This window comes from Callithrix jacchus, chromosome 3, assembly GCF_049354715.1.
Source record: "Callithrix jacchus isolate 240 chromosome 3, calJac240_pri, whole genome shotgun sequence".
Classification (NCBI taxonomy): domain Eukaryota; kingdom Metazoa; phylum Chordata; class Mammalia; order Primates; family Cebidae; genus Callithrix; species Callithrix jacchus.
Genome location: NC_133504.1, coordinates 90,598,600 through 90,625,309, shown reverse-complemented (window position 1 = coordinate 90,625,309; position 26,710 = coordinate 90,598,600). Strand labels below are relative to the sequence as shown.

The 26,710-nt window shown below is 34.0% G+C and overlaps 1 long non-coding RNA gene across 1 annotated transcript in view; it reads left to right on the top strand.

The window, feature by feature from the left end:
- LOC118152229 (uncharacterized) overlaps window positions 1-26,710 on the top strand; it is a 238,619-nt gene that overhangs the window by 70,748 nt on the left and 141,161 nt on the right. Inside the window, exon 3 of the long non-coding RNA XR_004740749.3 lies at window positions 22,868-22,933. This is a non-coding gene — a long non-coding RNA (uncharacterized LOC118152229). The remainder of the gene's footprint in view (window positions 1-22,867; window positions 22,934-26,710) is intronic.

The following is a 26,710-nucleotide window of genomic DNA, read 5'->3' as shown; positions in this document are numbered from 1 at the left end:
TATATCTTTTGTTTTTTTAAGATTTTACATTCCTAAATATATAATCATGTTGTCTGCTAATAGAGACAATTTGATTTCCTCTTTCCCTAATTGAATACGCTTTATTACTTTTTCTTGCCTGATTGCCCTGGCCAGAACTTCCAATACTATGTGGAATAGGAGTGATGAGAAAGGGCATCCTTGTCTTGTGCTGGTTTCAAAGAGAATGCTTCCATACTGATTTTTGCCCAATCAGTATGATATTGGCTGTGGATATGTCATAAATAACTCTTATTATTTTGAAATATGTTCAATTGATACCTAGTTTATTCAGAGTTTTTAGCATAAAGAGCTGTCGAATTTTGTTGAAGGCCTTCTCAGCATCTGTGGAGATAATCATGTGGTTTTTATATTTGGTTCTGTTTATGTGATGGATTATGTTATATATTTGCATATGTTGAACCAGCCTTGCATCCCAGATATGAAGCCAACTTGGTTGTGATGGATAGATGTTTTGATGTGCTGTCGGATTTGGTTTGCCAATATTTTATTGAGGATTTTCACAGCAACGTTCATTACAGATATTGCCTGAAATTTTCTTTTTTAGTTGTGTCTCTGCCAGATTTGGTATCAGGGTGATGTTGATCTCATAAAATGACTTACAGAGGATTCCCTTTTTTTGTATTGTGTGGAATAGTTTTAGAAGGAATGGTACCATCTCCTCTTTGTACCTCTGGCAGAATTTGGCTGTGAACTCATCTCTTCCTGGATTGTTTTTTGGTTGGTAGGCTATAAATTGCTGCCTTAATTTCAAACTTTGTTGTTGGTCTATTCAAGGATTCAACTTCTTCCTGATTTAGTCTTGGGAGGTTGTAAGTATCCAGGAATTTACCATTTCTTCTAGATTTACTGGTTTATTTGCATCGAGGTGTTTGTAGTAATCTCTGATGGTAGTTAATTTTATCGAAGACAGTTATTGATAATCAAATTGAATCTTATCACATAGTATCCTCCTGAAAATTTTCACTAGTAACATTATATTCTATATTTTTCTAACAATTGTTGTTAGAAAACAACATCCATCTCTCACCCTCTGTCATGCACATACACAAATCCAAATATAAGAATTAAAAAATATGAATTATTGGAACCTGGGAGTGGAGAAAAATGTTATAGAAATGGAATAGAAAGCTCCACTGATTGTTGCCTTCCCCATCAAGAACACCACTTTAACATTTTACACACAAAAAATGCACCTTTGTAAGAACTAAAACTTAGGTGATCACTTGTAGTATTTAGTTTTAACTTCCTATCACTGAAAGAGGCATTGAAAATGTAGGGAAAACACTCTTGACACTCTTGAATCACTGACACCACACCCCTCAATTCCCCACAGTGGTTGTGTGGTATGGAGAGCATTTCTGTGCCCTGGAGAGAAGGAGAGACAGCAATTGTGAGGCATTAAACTCAGTGCTGTCTTTGTTATAGCAGAAATTTCACAAAACTGGACCAAACTCAGCTGATGCTCACCCAGAGAGGCTGCATTTAAACCAGAGGGGAATGGCCTATTCCTACCATAAAAGCTTGAGTTCTGTTAAGCCTTGCCACTGCAAGCTAACGTTTTCTGAGGTCCCAAATAACCTTGAAAGGCAGTATAGGCCTTTCAAGACTGCAATACCTAGTCAAATCCTAGGGCTGAAGGGGGCCCAGAGATGGTGGACTTGGAAGGTGGGGGAGATACAATCTACTAAGGCACAACCTGGGACATCACCTAGCCCCAGGCTACACATCTCACTGCTCCAAAAGATATCCCTTCCTTTTGCTTGAGAAGACAAAAGAGAGGACTTTGTCTTGCATCTTGGGTACCAGCTTAGGCACAGCAAAATAAGCCACCAGTCAGAGTTCTGACGCTCCCTTTCCAAGCCTTAGCTGCTGGACATTTCTATACACATCCTGAGCCAGAAGGGAACCCACTGCCTTGAAGGGAAGGACCCAGCCCTGGAAGGATTTATCACCATCTAACTGAAAACATTTGGACCCTGAATAACTAGCAGTAGTAACCAGGTACTATGTGGATGGCCTTGGGTGAGGCTGACACCTGATGGGTTCAGGCAAGGCTCAGCACATTCCCAGCTGTTGTGGCTCTGAGGCAAGATTCCTCCTGCTTGAAAAAAGTGAAGGAAAAAAGGAGGCTTCATTTTGCACCATAGGTACCAGCTCAGCTACAGAGGGTAGAACACCAATGGCCTCTTAGGGTCCCCAGTTCCAGGACTTGGCTCATGAACAGCATTACTGGACATGCTCTGGTCCAAAGTGGAATTCACTCCTTTGAAGGGTGAGTCCCATGTCAGGCAGCATTCACCACACATTAACTAAAAAGCCCTTGAGCCTTACAGAAATATAGGTGGTAGTCTGGTAGTATTCTCCATGACCTTAAGGTGATGGTGGCTACACAGTAATGCTCTTCTGCCTTTGGAAAGGAGAAGTAAGAGTGAGAAGAACTGTATCTTATGGTTTGAGTGCCAGCTCGGCTGCAGTACAGTAGAATACCAGGTGGACATCTAAGATTTTTGACTCTAGCCCCTGGCTCCCAGATAGCACCTCTGGACCCACCAGGGGACTGAGGGAACTCACTGCCCTAAAGAGAAGGATACAGAACGGGCTGGCTTTGCACCTGACGATTTTAGAGCTCCAGAGATTTGATTGAACGTAGATGGTAGCCAGAGAGGGGTTACAGCAGGCCTTGGGTAAGACCCAGTGTGATACTGGCTTCAGGTCTGACCCAGCACAGTATAGTGGTGGTGACCACTAGGGTGTTTGTGTCAGTTTACTCCCAGTTTCAGGTGACCCAGAGCAGAGAGAGACTCCTTTTGTTTGGGAAAAAATAGAGGAATAGGACAAAAGTGTCTGCCTCATAATCCAAAAATTCTGGATATTGTCAAAGACCATCAAAGTGGTACCTCTATGAGTCTGCAAGAACTACAGCACTATTGAGTTTGGGGTTCTCCCTAAAACAGATAAAGCTGAGATCACAACAGTCAAGTCTTTTGGAATATTTAGCAAGCCTTCCCAAGAAGGAAAACAGGGTAAAAACAAGTCCAGACTGTAAAGACTACAATAAGTATCTTGGTTTTCAATGCCCAGACACAGATGAACATCTACAAATATCAAGATGATCCAAGGAACATGATATTACCAAATGAACTACATAAGGCACCAGGGATCAATCCTGGAGAAATAGAAATATGTGATCTTTCACCCACAGAATTCAAAATAGGTTTTGAGGAAACTTCAGGAAATTCAAGATATTACAGAGATGGAATTAAGAAGTCTACCAGATAAACTTAACAAAGAGATTGAAGTCATTAAAAAAAATTAAGCAGAAGTTCTGGAGTCTAAAATTCAATGGATATGCTGAAGAATGGATCAGAGTATTTTAATAGCAGAAAAGGTCAAGTAGAAGAGAGAATTAGTGAGAAAGGAGGTCACCTCCACTAAAAGGAAGAGGAAAAAAAGAAAACGATGAGAACACACACACACACACACAAAACAAAATGGCAGGAGTAAGTCCTTATTTATCAATAATAACATTGTAAATAAATTGAACTCTGCAATCAAAAGACATAGAGTAGATAAATGGATTAAAAAACATGACCCGGGCTGGGCGCGGTGGCTCAAGCCTGTAATCCCAGCACTTTGGGAGGCCGAGGCGGGTGGATCACGAGGTCGGCAGATCGAGACCATCCTGGTCAACATGGTGAAACCCCGTCTCTACTAAAAATTACAAAAAAATTAGCTGGGCACGGTGGCGTGTGCCTGTAATCCCAGCTACTCAGGAGGCTGAGGCAGGAGAATTGCCTGAACCCAGGGGGCGGAGGTTGCAGTGAGCTGAGATCGTGCCATCGCACTCCAGCCTGGGTAACAAGAGCGAAACTCCGTCAAAAAAAAAAAAAACAAAAAAACATGACCCGATAATCTGTGGCCTACAAGAAACACACTTCACCTATAATGACACACATAGACTGAAAACAAAGGGAAGGAGAAAGATATTCCATGCCAATAGAAACCACAAAAAAGCCGGAGTCACTATACTTAAATCAGAAAAAATAGATTTCAATGCCAAAAGTCTTAAGAGGGACACAGGAAGGTCTAAATAATAATAAACGGGACCATTTAGCAAGAGGCCATATACATTTTAAACATACATGCACCCAACACTGATGCACCCACATATAATAAAGCAAATATTTTTAGAGTGAAAGAGATAGACCTCAACACAATAACAGCTGAATATTTCAGCACCCCACTTTCAGCATTGAGCAGATACTCCCGACCGAAAAATCAACCAATAAACATAGGACTTAATCTGCACTGTTGACAAAATGATTCTAATAGGTATTTACTGATCATTTCATCCAATGACTGTGTAATACATATTTTCTCCTCAGTTCATAGAATGTTCTCAAGGGTGAACCATATGTTCTCCAAACAACTTTTAAAAACATTCAAAAAAATTCATTTATATCAAGCATCTCTTCTGATCCCAGTGGAATAAAACTAAAATAGCAAGAGGAATTTTGGAAATTATAAAATATGTGGAAATTAAACAATATGCTCCTAAATGACCAGCAGGTTAATGAAGAAATTAAGAAAGAAATTGAAATTTTTCTTAAAACATAAAAATGGAAGCACAATATAACAAAATCTATGAGATACGGTGAAAGCAATAGGTAGACCTCAAACTCCAGAAACTACTATGAGAAAACACTGGGGAAACTCTGCAGGACATCAGTCTCAGCAAAGATTTCTTGAGTAATACCCTACAATCACAGGCAACAAAAGCAAAAAAAAAAAATGGCAAATGGAATCATACCAAGTTAAAAATATTTTGGACAGCAAATAAAAAAAATATTAACGAAGTGAAGAGACAACCCACAGAATAGGAGAAGATACTTTCAAACTACTCATCTAATAGGGATTAATAACTAGAATATGTAAGGAGCTCAAATAACTCTCTAGGAAATAAAATCAAATAATTCTATTTTTAAAACGGGCAAAAGATTTGAATAGACATGTCTCAAAAGAAGACATGCAAATGGCAAACAGACAAATGAAAAGATACTCAACATCATTGTTTGTCAGAGAAATGCACATCTGAACTACAAGGAGATATCGTCTCACCACAGTTAAAATGGCTTATATTCAAAAGACAGGCAATAACAAATGCTGGTGAGTATGTGGAGAAAAGACAACCCTCATACAGTGTTGGTGCGATATAAATTAGTATAACCACTGTGGAGAACAGTTTGAAGGTTCCTCAGAAAACTAAAATTAGAGCTACCATATGATCCAGCAATCCCACTGCTGGGTATATACTCAAAAGAAAGGAAATCAATATATTGAAGAGATACCTGTACTCCCATGTTTGTTGCAGTTCTGTTCACAATGTCCAAGTTCAGAAACAATCTAAGTTTCAATCAACGGATGAATGAATAAAGAAAATGTGCTACTTACACAATTGAGTACTATTTAGCCATAGAAAAAAAAAAGGAGATTTAGGCATTTGTAACAATATGGATACAACTAGAGAAAGTTTGGAACTTCCTGGACTTGTGGAATGGATTTGACCAAAGTACTGATAGTGAGATGGACAATAAAGTCCAGGCTGAGGTGGTCTCAGTTGGAGACGAGCAAAATAAGCCAGGCACAGAAAGACAAACCTTGCATGTTGTTACATATTTGTGGAATCTAAAGATCAAAACAGTTGAACCAATGGAGATAGTAGAATAATGGTTCTCAGAGGCTGTGAAGGGTGGTGGAGGGGTTAGGGATATGTAGAGATGGTTAATGGGTACAAAAATAGTTGAAATGAATAATCAGGGATAATATTTGATAGCACAACAGGGTGATGAGTCAATAATCATATATTTAAAAATGACTACGTATAATTGGATTGTTTGTAAGACAAAAGATAAATGCTTGAGATGAATTATGAAAATTAAGCCATCCAGTATGTGATTATTATACAATGCAGGTCTGTATCAAAATATCTCTTGTACTCCATAAATATAACCTATGTACCCCCAAAATTGAAGTAAAAATATTAAAAAACTATGACATACACATGCACACAAATTAGAATTTTTAAAAACATATTTACTAACCACCTTATAAATAAATTGTAAAATAACTCAGACTCTCAACTTAGTGTCTATGTGTCTCTGTGTGTGTGTGTATTCACACACAAATATATAAAATGTACACTTGCATCAAATATTATATATAATGGAAAATAAGTATGTCAATGCTATGATTATGGCATTACAACTTTATTTTTGAATTAAAATGTGTATTGAAGTATAACATGCATGCAAAGTGCAATTTCATAAGTGTACAGCTCAAAAATTATTACAAAATAAAAAATGACATGTAGTTATCACTTAACATATGAAAAAAGAAACATTAGGAAGCCATAAGTCCTCTTCTTATTTATGTCCATAACTTTTCTTCATCCTAAACTCCAATTCTACTTTTTAATATCATAGATTAGTTTTGTCTGAGTTTAAGCTCTGCAAAAATAGAATCAGGATAGATTTATATACTCTGTGTCTAGCTTCTTTTACTTATGAGACTTAATTATGACAAGGCACATAGCATTTGTGTGTGGCATCAATTTGTTTTTATGGTTGTATATGATTCCATCATATGAATATGCCACAATTTATATATTAATAGACATTTGTGTTTGATTTGGTTTCAAATATCATCTTGAATTTTAGTTCCCATAATCCCACATGGCATGGTAGGGACCCAGTAGAAGGTAATGGAATCATTGGGGCAGTTTTCTCTATTCTATTACTCTTAGGAAGTTCCCACAAGATCTGGTTTTATAAGGGGCTTCTCCTTTTGCTCAGCTTTCATTCTTGTTGCTGCTTCCATGGGGAGAAGCACATGTTTGCTTCCCCTTCACCCATGGTTGTAAGGTTCCTCAGACTTCCCCATCCATGATAAATTGTGAGTCAATTAAACCTCTCTCCTTTGTCTATTACCCACTGTTGTTACACACACATATATATAAAATGTACACTTGCATCAAATATGCAAGTGTATATTTTTATTTGCGGCATGAGGATGAACTAATACATAAACCGATACTATGGTAGGTCGGGGGGGGTCTGCTATAAAGATACCCAAAAGTGTAGAAGTGACTGGGTAACATGCAGAGGCTGAAACAGTGTGGAGGGTTCAGAAACAGGAAGATGTGGGAAAGTTTGGAACTTCCTAGAGATTTGTTGAATGGATTTGATGAAAATACTGATAGTGAGATGGACAATAAAGTCCAGGCTGACATGGTCTCAGATGGTGATGAGAAACTTGTTGGGAACTAGAGTAAAGGTCATTCTTGCTATGCAAAGAGACTGGCATCATTTTGCCCCCCCCATCTAGAGATCTGTGAAACTTCGAACTTAAGAGAGATAATTCAAGTTATCTGTTGAAGAAATTTCTAAGTGGCAAAGATTTCAAGAGGAAGCAGAGCACAAAAGTTTAGAAATTTGCAGCCTAAAAATATGACAGAAAAGAGAAACCCATTTTCTGGGGAGAAATTCAAACTGGTTACAGACATTTGCATAAGTAACAAGGAGCCCAATGTTAATCACCAAGATAATGGGGAAAATGTCTCCGGGGCATGTCAGAGACCTTTATGGCAGTCCTTCCCATCACAGACCCAAAGGCCTAGGAGGAAAAAATGGTTTTGTTGGGAGGAATAACCCCCTCCCCACCCCCACTGCTTCTGTGTACAGCCTAGGAACTTGGTACCATGCATCCTAGGCATTCCAGCTCTGGCTAAAGGGACCCAAGGAATTGCTTGGGCTGTGGTTTCAGGCAGTGGTAAGCCCCAAGCCTTGGCAGCTTCCACATGATGTTGAACCTGTGGGTTCACAGAAGTCAGGAATTGAGACTTGGGGACCTCTGCCAAGATTTTAGAAGATGTATAGAAACTTTTGAATGTCTAGTCAGATGTTTTCTGCATAAGCAGAGCCCTGACGGTCTACCTCTGCTAGGGCAGTGCAAAAGGGAAATGAGGGATTGGAGCCCCCACACAAAGTCCACACTAGAACACTGCCTAGTGGAACTGTGAAAAGAGGCCACTGTCTTCCTGACCCTAGAATGGTAGATCCACTGACAGCTTGTACCATGCATCTAGAAAAGCTGCAGACACTCAATGCCAGTCCATGAAAGCAGTAAGAAGTAGTGCTATACTCTGCAAAGCTACAAGGATGGAGCTGCCCAAGGCCATCAGCATGACCTGGATGTGAGACATGGAGTCAAAGGAGATCATTTTGGAACTTTAAAGTTTAATGATTGCCCTGTTGGATTTTAGACCTATGTGGGGTCTGTTGCTCCTTTATCTTGGATAATTTCTCCCGTTTGGAAGGAGAATATTTATTCAATGCCTGTACCCCATTGTATCTAGGAAGCAACTAATATACTTTTGATTTTACAGGACCATAGGTGGGAGGTGGTTACCTTGTCTGAAATGAAACTTTGGACTTAGACTTCTGAGTTAATTCTGGAATGAATTAAGACTTGGGAGACTGTTAGAAGAGCATGATTGGGTTTTGAAATGTGAAGAAATGAGATTTGGAGGGGCCAGGGGTAGAATGATATGATTTGGCTATGTCCCAACCCAAATTTAATCTTGAATTGTAGTTCCCATAATCTCCACTCTCCACGTGTCATGGGAGTGACAAGGTGGAAGCTAATTAAATCATGGGGGCAGTCTCCCCCAGGCTGTTCTCATGATAGTAAGTTGTCACAAGATCTAATGGTTTTATAAAGGGTTTCCTCCTTTGCTTGGCTCTCATTCTTCTCCTTGCTGCTGCCATGTAAGAAGGATGTGTTTGCTTCCTCTTCTACCACGATTGTAAGTTTCCTGAGGTTTCCCCGGCCATGCTGAACTGTGAGCCAATTAAACCTGTTTCCTTTGTAGATTACCCAGTCTCAGGTATGTCTTTAGTAGCAGCATGAGAACAGATTAATACAGTGTTGCTTTCTGTTTTGTCTATTATAAATAATGCTGCTATCAATATTCTTGTATATGTTTTACAGTAAACATATATATGTATTTTTCTTTTTTTTCTTTTTCTTTAAGATTCAGTCATGATTGTTTTAAAGTTTTGCTGTAGGTCTTGTTAGATACAAAATAAAGATATACAACTATAGTTTCGTCATAGATACAGCAGTATGTATGAGTTCTAAGCTATAAAAACCATTTCAAAATACAAATTTTGTCTTAGGAATATTTGCTGTCAAAGGTCATCCATATGAATACCCATGAGGATAATTGTTTGTGATAGAGGGTATATTTTAGTTCAATTTTAGTATATACTGCCAACAGTGTTTATGAAGTGATTCTGTTGATTTACACTAAGAGAAAACACATATAATTAATGTCCTGTTACTCTATATTCTTGCCAGCATTTAATATTTTCTCTCTTTTTAATTTTAAACATTACTGTGTGTGTGTGTGTGTGTGTGTGTGTGTGTGTGTGTGTGTGTAGCAGTATTTCACAGTGGTTTATCAGGTAAAGAAACTGAGCATCCTCTTAGAATGTTTATTCATTGCTTGACAGTCTTTTTATATTTATGAAATGACTTTTCAATAGTATTTTCCATTTTTTTCTGTTGAGTTGTTTGCATTTTTCTGTATTTTTTTCTAGTTTCCTATTCTTGATACAAGTCTTTGTCTGGTGATATATGTTGTATATCAATTTCTCTCAATCTCTAGGTGATATTTGCTCTCTTAGTGGTATTTTTTGATGAACATAAATTATTACATTTAATGATTAATCTTTTTGTATGTCCTGCTAACAAATGTTAACCAATTTCAAAGTCTCATGAAGATGTTCTAAATGGCATCAATAAAAGAAACTTTTGGTAGTAAAAAAAAAAAAAGAAGAAAGAAAAAACATACAAAAAACACTTCCTCTGCCCCAGTGTGTGCTTCTTTTTCTGTGTTGAAATATCTCTTTGTGTTGAATTGAAGGGCATAGATTAAAGACTCAGTTGTTCTAAAAATTAACTTCCTTTGTGGTTTAGCAAGCAAAGGGCATCAGAGAAATTGCGTAAGTGCTATGTGTTTACAATTCTGCAGATTGTCATTGGCAACTGGAATTCATCCAGGAAGCTGTCAAATATCTTACTTCTATTATGTTACAATGAAATAATTACTGTACTTGGTATATTTGAAATTGTATGTTTTTTTTTGTGGGGCTTTAATTTTCCCCCTTGTGTCAGGAAAATATTTTCAGAGATAAATAAAGAATTTAATAGATTTATTTCAAAGATTATATATGCCATACATAATTTATTGCAATACTTACTATGAATATGCTAAAATAAACCAAAAGAAGAAAAATAAATCCAAACAAAGAAAAAAAAGGTGTAAACAACAACAACAACAAAAAAGAGGAGTGATAGCCCTACCTGGAAATGTTTCTAAAGTTGATTGTCATTGTCAGGACAATGGACATTTTCAATATGTGTCTGAAGGTATGTACAAACACAACCCACACAACCAAATGCATATACACGATACAAATTTTCTTTGTATTTTTTAACCTTTTTATAATGAATATAATTTTACATTGAGAAATATGTTATATAGTTGTAGGTAGGCTGGAAAAATTCCCATGGTTATAACATTATTATAAAAGTATCTAACATTTAATGAAAGTCTGTCACTTTGCTTTATTAACTTAACCCCTATACATCAATTTCTAAATTGAGTTTGATGTTCTAGAGGCATAAAACTTAATTTAGGTTATCACGTTGAATTGTAAAATCGCAATTATTATACACTTTCTAAATTCTTGACTAAGACCTTTCCTATGGCACTGGGCCATAACTCACCAGAACTGTTAAGCTCATGTAATTAAAAATATCTGTGGCTATGGTATCTTTCTTATTGTGCCAATTTTGAGCATATGCATCTGAACTGAATTAGATCATAGCATGCATAAAAATGCCTGACTTTTTTTTTTAGGAGAAATATAGTTTTATGGGTCAGCTCTTTCTCTAGCTGAGCATAGTTAATATGATGGTCCTGCTGGAGTCTCGAGTCTTAGCTGAGCATTAGTACATAACAATACATCTATTACCTGTTTATAGTGAATAACATGTTGAAGCACCCATCATATTTATTTTTGCACATCTAACTACGTCTATAGCTTTTAAGGTATTCAAAACTATACTCTTGCTTAAAAAATGGATTTTATCACATAACTGAGATACTTTGAACATGATCAAATAAAAGAATTGCGTAGTTAAAATGTTAAAGGTAACAGAGATAATTAAGAGATGGTACAGTGAAAGTAAATCAATTAGAATTTTTTTTTGCGTATGTGTTTTTGGCTGCAAGTTCTTATGACCTAACAATAGTGGCTTAAACATGATAATTTTTTTTCTTCATATAAGGCTAAGTCTTGACTGGTAAAACAGCTTTATAAAATTAAGATTTTTTTCGTGGTCAAAATATGCCTGGTGTCAAAGAACTAAATAAACAGAGGTATATTTCATGTTCATCAATAGGAAGACAGTATTGTCAAGATGTCAGTTCTTCCCAAATTTATCTATAAATACAACAAAATTCCAATCAGAGCCCACTAAGTTATTTTGTGAAAACTGATGAACCAAATTTAAAGTTTATGTGAAGAGACCAAAGACCTTGAATTTCCAATACAACATTAAAGGAGAAGATCAAAGTTGGAGAACTGAGAGTACCTGACTTCAAGATTCACTATAAAGCTTTAGTAATCAAGTCAGCATGGTATTGGTGAGAGTATGGGCACCCAGGTTAATGAAATAGAATAGAAAGCCCAGAAATAAATTCACATAAATATAGCCAACTGATCTTTGAAAAAGAAGCTAAAGCATTACAATGGAGAAAAGATGGGTTTTCAACAAATGCTACTGAAATAACTGGACATCTACACACACAACAATAAATCCAAACACAGACCTTATCACCTTCACAAAAAACTAATTCAAAATGGATCATAAACCTAAATGTAAAATACAAAACTATAAAGCATCCAGTAGATAACACATAAGAAAAACTGTGGTTTAATGATTGGCAATAAGTTTTTAGATATAGCACTAAGGGCATGATCAGTGATAGAATTAATAAACTAAACTGTATTAAAATTTTAAAAATTCTGTTATGTCTACAAAAGACACTGACAAGAGAATGAAAAGACAAACCATAGACTGGGAGAAAACATTTACAAAATATACATTTGATAAGGGACTGTTAATCAGGCTGGGCGCAGTGGCTCATGCCTGTAATCCCAGTAGTTTGGGATGCTGAGGCAAGCAGATCACCTGAGGTCAGGAGTTTGAGACCAGCCTTCCCAACATGGTGAAACCCTGTCTCTACTAAAAATACAAAAATTAGCTGAGCGTGGTGGTGCACACCTGTCATCCCAGTTACTCTGGAGGCTGAGGCAAGAGAATCATTTGAACCCAGGAAGTGAAGGTTGCATTGAGCTGAGATTGTGCCACTGAACTCCATCCTGGATGACAAAAAAAAGACTTCATCTCAAAAAAAAAAAAAATCAAAATATATAAAGCTGTTATCTGTTATCCAAAATACATAAAGAACTCTTACAACTCAATAAGAAAACAATACACTTTTAAAAAATGGGTCAAAGACCTTGAAATATATCTCACTAAAGAAGATACAGGGATGGCAAATAAAATTATAGAAAGTTGCTTCATGTCATATGTCATCAGAGAAATGCAAATTAAAGCAACAAGATTCCACTACACACTTATTAAAATGTCCAAAATCAAAAACACTGACAATGCCAAATGCTGATAAGAATGTGGAGTTACTGGAATTCTCATTCATTACTGGTGCAAATGCAAAATGGCACAGCAAATGTCTAAGTTTGGCAGTTTCTTTCAAAACTTAATAATATATGCATTCTGTATGATCCAACAATCATGCTCCATGGTATTTACCCAAAGGAGGTGAAAACATATTCCACACAAAAACCTGCATGTGGATGTTTGTAGCAGCTTTATACATGATTGCCAAAACTTGGAAGGAACGGAAATGTTTTTCAGTAGGTGAATGGTTAAATAAACTGTAGTTCATCCCAACAATAAGATATTATTCAACACTAAAAAGAAATGAGGTATCAAGCCATGAAAAGATGTGAAGGAAATTTAAACACATGTTAAGTGGACAAAATCAATCTGAAAAGGCTACATACTGTAGGATTTGAACTATATGACATTCTTCAAAATTAAAACTTTGGAGACAATAAAGATATAAGTGGTTGCCAGGGGTTGGGAAGGAGAGAGGGATAAATAGGAAGAGCACAGAGATTTTTTAAGGGGGGAAAACTACTCTGTGTGATACTCTAATGGTGGATACGTAAGATTATACAAGTGTTTTCTCTATCTGTGGCTTTTATTTTCATTCTCTTGGCAATGTCTTTTGCAGACAGGAAAGAAATTTTTAATTTTAATGAAGTCCAGCTTATCAATTCTTTCTTTCTTTTATGGGTCATGCCATAAATATCAGTTGCTCATATGTTGTTTCACAATCCCATTGAATTCTTCAAATTTCAGCAATTTGATTACCAATCTTGGCTCAATAGTGACATTTGATTATTTAGAGTAGAAAATGAGGGGTCTACATTTGCTGCTCTGATTAGCCAAGTCAAAATGTGTAAAAGCTCTAAAATGTAAGAATCATTATATTGAAGAACATGTTAACTAACTGTAATCAAGACTAAGAAAGTTGATAAAATAATAGATAACATTGTGCTTTTTGAATTTCTACTAAAATTTCTAAAAATTGCACCAAGTCAATTACATTTTTGAATACGGATAACTTTTCACTTATGCTTAATTTTTAAAAACAATATTTTTTTAAATTTGAGTTATAACTCACATACCACAAACTTCACCGTTTTAAAGTGTACAGTTGTTTTTCAACCATCACAATTATGAAATTCCAGAATGTTTTTTATCACCACAAAAAGAAACTCCATACTAGTTAGCTGACATTCCCCAACTCCTCATCTCTATGGCCTCTGAGAATTATTAATCGATCTTCTATCTCTATGGATTTTCCTGATGAACATTTCCTGAAAGTGGAATCATATAATGTGTGGCTTTTTCAGTCTGGCCTCTTTCTTTTAGCATAATCTTTTCAGGTTCATCTTGTTATAGCATGTATCAATACTTCTTTCTCTGTTGTGGTTAAATGATTTTCAGTTTAGGAATATATTGTATTTCTCTTATTCATTCATCAGTTTCTGAGCATTTTGGTTATTTTAACTCGTATGCTGTTAAACATAGTATTACTTGTATTAGTCTATGCTAATAGACTGCTAATAAGACATACCTGAGACTGCATAATTTATAAAGGAAAGAGGTTTAATGCACTCACAGTTCCACATGTCTGGGGAGGCCTAATAATCATGGTGGAAGGTAAATGATAAGCAAAGTCATGTCTTACATGGTGGCAGGCAAGAGAGCATGTTCAGGGAAACTCCCCTTTATAAAACCATCCATGAGACTTATTCATTACCATGGTAACAATATAGGGAAATCTGTCCTCCTGATTCAGTTATCTTCACCTTGCCCCACACTTGACATATGGGGATGATTACAATTCAACGTGAGATTTCGGTGGGGACACAGCCAAACATATCACTGCTATAAACATAAATATACATATTTGTGTGGAAATATGCTTTCATTGCTCTTGAGTATAAACCTAAAAATGGAATTGCTGGGCAATATTATAACTGTGTTTAGCTTTTTGAAGAGCTGCCAAAATGTTTAATATTTTCAAAAGTATCTACAATAGTTTACATTTTACATTTTCACCAGCACTGTGAGGATTCTAATTTTTCCAAATCCTAAAAGAAGTATTATTGTTCATATCTTTGATTTTAGTCATTGTTGTAGGTGTGAAATGATATCTAATGGTGACATTGATTTGCATTTAACCGATGACCAGTGATGAGCATCTTTTTATGTACTTATGGTCAACTTAAATATATTCATTGGGAGAAATGTCTGATCAACTTCTTGCCTATATTAAAAATGGGTTGTCTTTGTATTGTTGAATTATAAGTATTCCTTATATATTCTAGATACTTATTTTCTTATCAGACATGTGATTTGCAAATACTTGCTCCTCTTCTGTGAGTTACCTTTCCAGTTTCTTGATAGTGTCCTTTGAAGCACAAATGTGATTAGTTTTGATGAGGTCCATTTTACATATATTTCTTTCTTTCTCCTTATGTTTATGTAAGTTCCAAAAGAAAACTGCCAAATCCAAGTTCACCAAAATTCATACCTATGTTTTCTTCCAATAGTTTAATACTTTTTGCTGTTACATTTAGGTCTTTAATTTATATTATTGTTTATTTCATGTGTGAGGAAGGTGTCCAACATCATTCTTTTGCTTCAGGAAATTCAGTTCTCCCTGTCCCATTTGTTAAAAAATGATCATTGACCCATTGAATCCTCTTGGCAGCCTTGTTGAAAATGAATTACATGCAAAGATTTATTTCTGGACTCTATTCAAATTGTAAGTCTGTTTTTATGCTAGTACTACGCTGTCTAGATTGCTGTAGCTATGAGTACTGAAAGTTTTGAAATTGAGAAGAATGAGTCCTTCAAATTTGTTCTTTTTCAAGATTGTTTTTAGTACATTAGCATTCAAATTTCATATGAATTTTAGAAACACTTTGGAAATTCCTGCAAAGGAAAAAAAATGGCAGCTGATAGACATGTCATTGACTCTGCAAACCAACTTGGAGTATTACCCTTTTTACTGTATTAAGTTTTCAAACCAGTAAACATATATTTCAATTTATTTAGGCCCTCTATAATTTATTACAATGAAGTTTGGTAATTTTCAGTGCACAAGTCTTACACTTCTTTTGTTAAATTCTTTGTTAGGTATGATATTGTTTTGATGCTGTTGTAGATGGAATTGTTTTTAAATTTCATTTTGGATTGTTCATTGCAAGTGTATATAAATATAATTGATTTTTGCTTTTTGATCTGACAGATTTTGGTGGATTCCCTAGGATTTTTTAGTTAAGAAATTTATATTATTAACAATTAAAGATACTTTTACTATCTCCTCTTCAATCTGGATGTCCTTCCTCTTTCTTGCATATTTTTGGAGTGGGTCTGGAGCAAAACAATGTTGATTAGTAATGGCAAGTTTAGTAAAGTTGCAAGATACAACAGCACCATACAAAAATCAGTAGTATTTCTATATGCCAACAGTGATCAAACTGAAAAAGAAATCAGGAAAGTAGTTCCATCTACAATAGCCACATATAAAATTAAATACCTATGAATTAACGAAAGTGAAAGATCTCCATAATAAAAACTATAAAACACTGATAAAAAATTGAAGACACCAAAAATGAAAAAATATTCTATGTTCATGGATTGAAAGAATCAATATTGTGAAAATGCCCATACTACCCAAAGCAATCTAAATATTCAATGCAGTCATTTTTGGTATCAAGATACCAAAGACATTCTTCAAAGAATATAAGGCAATTCTAAACTTTATATGGAACCAGAAAAGACCCAGAATAGCCAAAGCTATCTTAAGCAAAAAGAACAAAATTGGAGGAATCACGTTACCTGACTTCAAATTATACTGCAGAGCTATAGGACCCAAAAGAGCATGGCACTGTCATAAAAACAGACAGACCAACAGAACAGAATAGAAAACTCAGAAACAAATCCACACACCTACAGTGAACCCAGTTTTGACAAAGGTGTCAAGAACATGCACTGGGGTAAAGACAGTCTCTTCAATAAATGGTGCTGGGAAAACTGGACATTTATATTCAGAAGAATAAAACTAGACTCCTATCTCTCACCATATACAAAAATGAAATCAAAATGCATTAAAGACAAATCTAAAACCACAAACTACAGAACTAACTCAAGAGAACATTTGGAGAAAATCTCCAGGATATTGAACTGGGCAAAAGTTTCCCAAGCAATACTCCACAAGCACAGGCAACCAAACTAAAAATGGATAAATTGGTTCACATCAAATTAAAATGATTCTGCAGAGCAAAGCAAACAATCAGCAAAGAATAGAGACAACCCATAGAATGGGAGAGAATATTTGCGAACTACTCATTTGACAAGGAATTAATAACTAGAAAATATAAGGAGCTCAAACAACTCTATAAGAAAAACATATAATTAGATTTTAAAAATAGACAAAAGATTTGAATAGACATCACTCAAATGAAGACATATAAACAGCCGAACAGGTATATAAAAAAGATATTCAACATCATTGATCATTAGACCAATGAAAGTCTAACTACAATGAGATATCATCTGATCCCAGTTAAAATGGCTTATATTCAAAAGACAATAATAAATAATGGCAAGGAAGTGAAGAAAAGGGAACCCTTGTACCCTGTTGGTGGGAATGTTAATTAGTAGAAACACTATAGAGAACAGTTAGGAGGTTCCTCAAACAACTAAAATTTGAGCTACCATATAATCCAGCAATCCCACTGATGGGTAGGTAACCCAAAGAAAGTAAATCAGTATATTGAAGAGACATCTGCTCTACTGTTTGTTGCAACACTTTACAACAGCTAAGATTGGGAAGCAGCCTATGTGTCTATTAAAAGATAAATGGATGAAGAAAATGTAATACATATCCACAGTGAAGTACTAGTCATCCATATAAAAGAACGAGATCCAGTCATTTGCAACAACGTGGTTGGAACTGGAGGTCATTTTGTTAAGTGAAATAAGCTTGGCAAAGAAAGACAAACATTGCCATGTTTATTTGTGGAATCTAAAAATCAAAACAATTAATTGATTGACATAGAAAGTAGAAGGATAGTTAACAGATGCTGGGAAGGGTAGTGGGAGGATAAGTGGGAGCAACAGGTTTTTGATGAATGCACAGAAAAATAGTTGAAAAAAATGAGTGGAACCTAATATTTGATGACACAACAGGATAACTGTAGTTAATAATAACTTATTTGTAATTTTAAAGAGTGTAATTGGATTGTTTGTAACTCAAAGGATAAATGCTTGAGGGCATGGATAACCCATTTTCCATAATATGTTTATTTCACATTGCATCCCTGTATCAAAATAGCCCATGTACCTCATAAATATACATACCTTCCATGTACTTATAAAAATTAAAAATGAAAAAAAATACACATAAGTGGCAAGCACAGCCTTGCCTGTTCCTGTTATTATAGTGAAGTTAAAGATTTCACTATCATAAAATCTTTATCTCTGTGTATAATGTTAGCTTTGTATTTTCCATGATTATACTTTGTCAGGTTGGAGAAGTTCCCTTCTATGTCTAGTTTATTTTTTTAAATATCATTAAATAATTCGCATTTTGTTAAATGCTTATTTTTTTTCTTAATCCATCAAGATGACCATTTTTTTGGATGAATCACTTCAATTTTTCTATGTTGAACCAACCTACATAGCATTTGTGGGGTAGTCTCCATTTGGTTATGTTGTATTATTCTTTTTATATATTACAAGATTCTGATTGCTGATATTGTGTTAAGAATTTGCATGTCTCTATTCCTAAGTGCTATCTGCCTATAGTTTTCTTGCAACGTCTTTTTACAATTTTGATGTCAGTATAATAGTGTCCAGATAGAATGAGTTAAGAAGTGTTTGCTTCTCTTTGATTTTGTGAAAAATAAATGTTAATTCTTCTTTAAACATTAAGTAGACAACAGCAGTGAAGTCATATTTTCTGGGCTTTTCATTACTGGGGCATTTTTTTATTATCAATTATCTTTATTTGTTGTGGTACTATTCAGACTTTGTTTCTTCATGAGATAATTTTAGTAGTTTGTGTCTTTTTAGAATAGGAATCTGTCCATTTAATCTATATTATCTAATCTCTACCTTCTTTATAGTGTTCAATTATAATCATTTATTTTCTGTTAGTTTGGTAGTAATGTCACCTCTTTTATTCCCAGCGTTAGTCATTGGGCTTTCATATTTTAATTTAATGTTCAGTCTAGCTAAAGGATTCTCAATTTCATTTATTGTTTTTGAAGAATGCACTGCTGGTCTTTTTTAATTTAATTTTTTTTGTATTCTCTATTTTGCTCATTTTCTGTCTAGTGTATATTATAGCCTTAATTAAGGTTGCTTCAGTTTTAGTTTGCTTTTTATTTTCTCATTTGTTAAGGTTTAATTATTAATTTGTTATCTTTCTTCTTTTTTAATACATATATTGATTGCTGTAAATTTCCCCCTATCTACTGCTTTTGCTACATCAAGTAAGTTTTGGCATGTCGTATTTCTTATGTTTTAATTTTCATTAATCTTAAAGTATTTTCTAATTTCTTTTGTGATTTATTCTTTGCCCCACTGGTTATTTATAAATATGTTATTTGATATCTACATATTGATGACTTTTTAAAATTTTCTTTTTATTTTTAAGTTGTTTTATTTTATAATTTTTAAATAACATTATTGAGGTATGATTGACATAGAAAAAGTGGCACATATTTAAGGTATACAACCTAATGAGTGTAGAGGTAAGTCTACACCTAGGAAATAATTGTAACTATCAATGACATAAACGTATTCATCAGTTTGAAGAGTTTCCTCTTATCCTCTTTATTTATAGGTTGTATGTTTCTAAAAATTTATCCATTTATTTTGGTGATTCAATTTGTTGGCATATAATTGTTCATGATAGTGCCTTATGAGTTTTTTAATTTCTGTGACATCAGTTTTAATGTCTTCTCTTTCATATATTATTTATTGTAGTCTTCTCTTTTTTTTAATAATGCAAAGAAGTGTTTTTAAATTTTTGTTTATCTTTTTAAAAACCCAACTCTATTTTGTTGATTTTTTGGGGTTTTTTTTCTATTTTTGTATTTATTTCTGCTCTAATCTTTACTGTTATTTTCCTTCTGCTGACTTAGGGCTTAGCTTGTTTTCTTTTTTCTAGTTTCTTGAGGTGTTAAGTTAAATTTTTATTTGGAATTTTTTTAATGTAGGCTTTCATCATTATATATACCCCTTTTCATAATGCTTCTATTGTATTCCAGATTTATTTATGTTGTATTTTTGTTTGTCTCAAAATGTTTTAAAATTCCCTTTTGATTTCTTCTTCAACCTATTTGTTGTACAAGAGTGTGTTGTTTAATTTTTACATAGTCATAAATCTTTACTTTTTTCTTTTGCTATTGATTTCTTGTTTTATTTCATTGCTGTTTGGAAAGTGCACTTAGAATAATTTATCTTATTAAATTTTTTAATGTTTTATGACTTAGCATGTTATTGATTCTAGAGGATGTTCTGTGGTCACCTGAGAAAAGTGTGTATTCTGTTATTGCTGTTTAGGATGTTTTGTATGTTTGTGGGGTGCATTTGGTCTAAAATGTTGCTCAGTTCTTTTCTTTACTTGTTGATTTTTTTGTCTAGAGGCTCTATTCATTATTGAAAATGGAGTCGAAATGTCTTCTATTATCATATTGCTGTCTGTTTCTCCTTTCAGATCTGTCAATATTTTCTTTGTATACTTAGGTACTCTAATGTTGAGCAATATTTATAGTTGTTATATCTTTCTGTTGAATTGACACTTTTATCATTATATAATGATCTTCTATGTCTCTTGTGACAGTTTTTGAAATAAAATCCATTTTTTTGACATGCATATAGACATCTTGTATTCTTTTGGTTAACAAATGCATAGAATGTCTTACTCTACCTCATTTCCTTGCAGCCTACATATTTCTTTAAATCTAAAATGATTCTTGAAGATAGCATAATGTAGGATATTGTTTTATTTATTCAGCCACTGTATCATTTGATTGAGGGAGATCAGTCCATTTAAAGTAATTATTAATAAGAAAGGAATTACTATTGTTTGTTTAATTATTTTCTTTTTGTTTTTCTCTTGTAGTTTGTTGTTCCTTTCTTCCTCCCTTTCTGTCTTTCCTTGTGAATGGATTATTTCTGCAGTTGTATGCTTTTATTCTTTTCTATTCATGTTTTGTGTATCTACTATATATTTTTGCTTTGTGATTACCATAAGGCTTACATAAAATATTTTTTGCCATAACTATCTATTTTATTCTGATAACTAATTCATATCAATTTCATGTGGAAAATTTAGTTTTATTCCTCATATACATTTTATGTCATTGATATCAGATTTTACTATGTTTTATGTCGTGAATCCATTGACACATTTTTGTGGTTATAATTATTCTTGTTACTTTTGTCTTTTAAATTTTACATGAAGCTTTAAAAAAAGATATTTGCCACCATTACATTATTACTCTTTTTGCCTATATAGGTACTTTTGCCAGTGAGATTTATATTTTCATATGCTTTTATGTTGCTGTTTATTATCTTTTCATATCAACTTGAAGAACTGTTTGATGCTTCTTGTAATTTAGGTCTAATAACAAATTCCCTCAGGGTTTTTATGTTTTTTTGTCTGAGAAAGTCTTTATTCTTTCTTTTTAAAATACAATTTTGCTAGGTATAACAGTCATCTGTAGTTGGCAGTTTAAAAAAAGATTTCTTTTTAGAAATTTGAATATATCATCACTATCTTCTGCCTGGAAAGGTTTCTTCTGAGATATCTGCTAATAGACTTAAGGAGTTTCCCTTTTTCTTAATGAATTGCTTTTCTCTTGCTAATTTCAAAATTCTTTGCCCTTGAATTTTGACAATATAATTATGTGTCTCCATGTAGATGTCTTTGGGCTTAATCTAAGGTTTATTTGAACTTCAAGAATCTAAATGTCTATATACATCCCAAGATTTGGAATTTTTCAACCAAAATTTCTTTACATAAGTTTTTTACCCCTTTCTCTTTGTATGCTGTTTCTGCACTGAAGGAGCATACATCTCATAGGCTTTCTTCACTCTTTTTTATTATTTTTGTAGCTTTGACTAGATAATTCTATATGATCAGTCTTCAAATTCACTGATTCATTCCTTTGACTGATTGAACTTCTATTGAAGTTCTTTAATTTTTTAGGTCAAGTTATTGTATTTTTAGCACCAGAAATTATTTCTGGTTATTTTAATTGTTTTATCTCTTTTCTTCTTCTTTTTCTTTCTTTCTTTTTTAAACCTCTATTGTTTGATTCTGGGAAAGCTCTTTTATAAACTTCAAATTTTGTTGATTTATTGTTTTCCTGATTTATTTAGTTATCTAGCTGTGTTTCCTAGTAGCCCAATGGGCTTCTTTGACACAATTATTTTGAATTCATTGTCAGGTATTTCACAGGTCTCATTTTCTATAAGGTTGATATATTAGAGTTTTATTTTTATCTTTTGTTTTTTGGTGATGTCATGTTTTCCTGATACTTAATAATGCCTGTAGCCTGCATTGGTGTCTGTGAATTTAAGAAAGAATTTAACTCTTCTGGTGTTTACAGACTGGCTAACATCTTTCACTAGTCAATGTAGTCAGTGTAGCCAAATAGTTAGTCTTGGTGCCTGTTGAAGTGGTCAACAGACAGGCCAACCATGAGTCCAGAGCTGGCCTCTGTGGGTGGGTATGCTCAGTGCTAAGGTCTGTGCATCAGCAGGCATGTTTTTGGGGATCCCTGGGAAATGAGGAAGGGACTGCTATAATGGGTCACAGAATGACTGTCAAGATGCCCAAATTGGTTACTAAGACCACTGTACCTTTTTGTCTTTAGCTGTCCCCAGGTTATCAAACCATACTGATTCTCTCAGTGTTCTGGGTGTTACAATAATATAAGCAATCTTTTCAGGTGTGCCCCAAAAAGCTAGGGAGTTCACATGCTCACTTCATTCTCTCTTTTCTCTACAGGACAACTTGCAGGTCAAGGGGCTCTCTGTGTTATGACATGTCAGACTGGGGAAACGAGTGAAGCAGGTACAGTGAAACTGTTTTTGTTTTATTATTATTATTCTTTTCAATGCCCTTTTCATCTTTCTGTGCTCTAACAAGATGCTGTACCTTCTCGCCTATATTTTGGAGCTCTCATAAAGGTATTTTCATCCATGGATGATTGTTAAATAGGTGTTTTTGTTGGGGATGAAGGCCAGAAACTCCTACTTTGCTATCTTACTGTGTCAGTTCTGTTGATTTTTAATTTTATTGCATTGTCTTTGAAACAGTTGTATAACATTAATCTTTTTAAGCTTTTGAGACATTTTTATGACCAAACATAATCATTTCTGCAGGATATTTCAGATTGACTTGAGGAGAATGTGTATTTTCCTGATTAGGGGTGGACTGTTCCACAGATGTCTATGAGTTCTATTTGATGTTGTTCTGATATTTTATCATATTATTCTTCAGTCTAGTTTTTTATAATTAAAAGTGGGCAATTCAAATCTTCAATTATTTTTGTGGAATTGTCTATTTCTCCTTCAATTCTGTCACTTTTCTTCATGTATTTTTGGATTCTGTTAGTAAGTTCATATATGTTTATGATTATGTATTCTTCATGGATTGGTACTTTTTTCAACATAAAATATCCTTTTTTATTAACAATTTTATTATTAAAACCTATTTATTTCTATTTGTATCACCCTTCTAGCTTTCCAGGGGTTATAGTTTATATGTTCTCTCTTCAAATCATCTTACTTTCAACTTGTTTTTATCTTTGAGTCTAACGTGTGTTTCTCCTAGAGGTATATATTTGGATATTTTAAAAAAAATTTATTCTGCTAATCTCTGCCTGTTGATTAACACATACTGTGGTCTGAAAATTTGTGCTCCCAAAATTTGTGTGTTAAAACCTAATGGCAAACATTTTCTCTCATTCTGTAGGTTATATGTTTACTTTGTTTACACTTTCTTTTGCTGTGCAGAAGCTCTTTAATTAGGTGCCACTAGTCAAGTTTTGTTTTTGCTGTAATAGCTTTGGAGGACTTAGTCATAAATTATTTGCCTATATCCAGAAGGGTATTGCCTAGGTTTTCTTTCAGGATTTTTATAGTTTGGGCTCTTACATTTAAATCTCTAACCCATCCTGAGTTAATTTTTGTATATGGTGAGAGATAGAGTTCCAGTTTTATTCTACCATATGTGAGTAGCCAGTTATCCCAGCACCGTTTATTGCATAGGGAATCATTTCTCCCCTGCTTTTTTTTTGCTGACTTTGTCAAAATCAGCTGTTTGTATGTCTGTCGTATTATTTCTGGGTTCTCTACTCTGTTCCTTTGGTCTTTGTGTCTGCTTTTGTGCTTGTACCGTGTATTGGTACCGGTTTTGTTTACTGCAGCCTTATAGTATACAGTCAGGTAATGTGATGCCTCTGGCTTTGCTCTTTTTGCTTATTAATGCTTTAGTTTTTCTGGCTCTTTTTTGGTTTCATATGAATTTTAGAACAATAATTCTGTGAAAAATGACATTGGTAGTTTGATAGACAGAGCATTGAATCTATAAATTGTTTTGGGCCATATACCCATGTTAATAAATTGATTTTCTAATCCTTGAGCATGGAATGTTTTTTCATTTATTTATGTCATCTGTTGTTTCTTTTAGCAGTGTTTTGTAGTTCTCCCTAGAGCTCTTTTATCGTCTTTGTTAGATTTATTTCTAGATATTTTATTTTGTTTGTGGCTATTATAAATGGGTTTGTGTTTTTGATTTGGCTCTCAGAGTGAATGCTATTTTTGTATAGAAATGCTACTAATTTTTTATATTTATTTTGTATTCCAAAACTTTACTGCAATAATTCATTAGTTCTAAAAGCCTTTTGCTGCAATCCCTAGCTGTTTGTAGATAAACAATATTATCATCTATAAAGAGAGAGGGTTTTCATACTCTCTTCTTATTTGGATGCCTTTTATTTTTTTCTCTTGCCTGATTGCCCTGGCAAAGACTTCCAGTACTATGTTGTACAGGAGTCATGAGAGTGTGTCTCCTTGTCTTGTTCCAGTTCTCAATGAAAATGCTTCCAGCTTTTGCTCCTTTGGTATGATGTTGGATATAGGTTTCTCATAGATTATTCTTACTATTTTGATGTATGTTCCCTTGATGCTTACCTTGTTGAGAAGGTAATATTTTTTTTCTCATGAAGGAATATTGAATTTTATTGAAACATTTTTCTCCAGCTATTGATATGATCATATAGATTTTAGTTCTGTTTATGTGGTGAATCACATTTATTGATGCACATATATTGAGCCCCATTGTATCCAAGAAATAAAGCTTACTTAATCATGGTGAATTAACTTTATGGTGTGCTGCTGGATTTGATTTGCTAGAATTTTGCTGAGAATTTTTATGTCTATGTTAATCACAGATATCTGAAGTTTTTATTTTTGTGTGTCTCTGCCAGATTTTGGTATTAGGGTAATGCTGGCTTCATAGAAGGAATTACAGAGGAGTCTCTCCTCTTCAAATTTTGAAACAGTTTCAATAGAATTGGGAGCAGTTCTTCTTTGTATGTCTAGTAGGATTTGGTTGTGAATCCATCTGGTCCAGGGACTGTTATGTTTGTTAGGTTTTTTTATTACTGATTCCATTTTGGAACTTGATATTAGTCTATTCAGGGTTCCAATTTTTTTCTGATTCAATCCTGGGAAGTTTTGTGTTTCCAGAAATTTATTCATTTCCTCTAGATTTTTCAGTCTGTGTGCATAGAAGTGTTCATAATAGTCTCTGAGGATCTTTTGTATTTCTATTAGAATGGTTATAATGCCACTTTTTGTCTCTGGTTGTGCTTATTTGGATATTTCCTCTTTTTCTTTGTTTATCTAGCTAGTGAGTTACCTATCTTATTTATCCTTTCAAATAAGTAACTTCTGGTTTCATTTATCTTTGTATGGACTTTTAGGTCTCAATTTCTTTCAGTTCTTCCCAACTTTATTTATTTTCTTCTGCTAGCTTTGGAGTTAGTTTGTTCTTGTTTTTCTAGTTTGTCTAAATGTGATATAAGGTTGCTAAATTGAGACATTTCTAACTTTTTGAGGTAAGCACTTAACACCGTAAACTTTTCTCTTAGCACGTTTTTCACTACTTCACAGATATTTTGGTATGTTTTATCTCTTCTTTCTTTAATTTCAAATGTCTTTTGATTTTTGCTTTAATTTGATTGCTTACCAAAAGGTCAATAAGGAATAAATTGTTTAAGTGTGGAATTTGGGGATGTCTTGGTATTGATTTCTATTTTTATTCTGCAGTGGTCTGAGAGTATGGTTAGTATTAGCTGAACTTTTTAGCCAAGCATGCGTTTGATCTTGAAGTATGCTTTGTGTGCAGATTCTGTGGTTGATGGGTGGAATGTTCTGTAGAGGTTTATAAGGTCCAATCTGTCAAAGTTGAATCCCAAATTTCTTTGTTAGTTTTCTACCTCAGTAATCTGTCTGATGCTTTCAGGGGAGTTTTGAATTCTCCCATTATTATTGAAAACTACAGGATTCTTAGTGGGAGAGGTAAAACAGCAGAACCCAATTTTCTAGAGGAGATAAAATTAAAATATAATCAATACCAGATGAATTATGCCATAATTATAGCCTGTTTTTGTATTGAATTTCCTATTTTGGCAGGTAAATAGTAATGTTACAATTATAGAGAAAATTTACCTTTTTATGTAGTTGATTTTATATATCACTGATGATCTGTCACATTTGCAATCCTTATTAAATGTTTCCCTTTTTGGGAATTTGGAGCTTCTGTGCCTTCAAACAGAACACT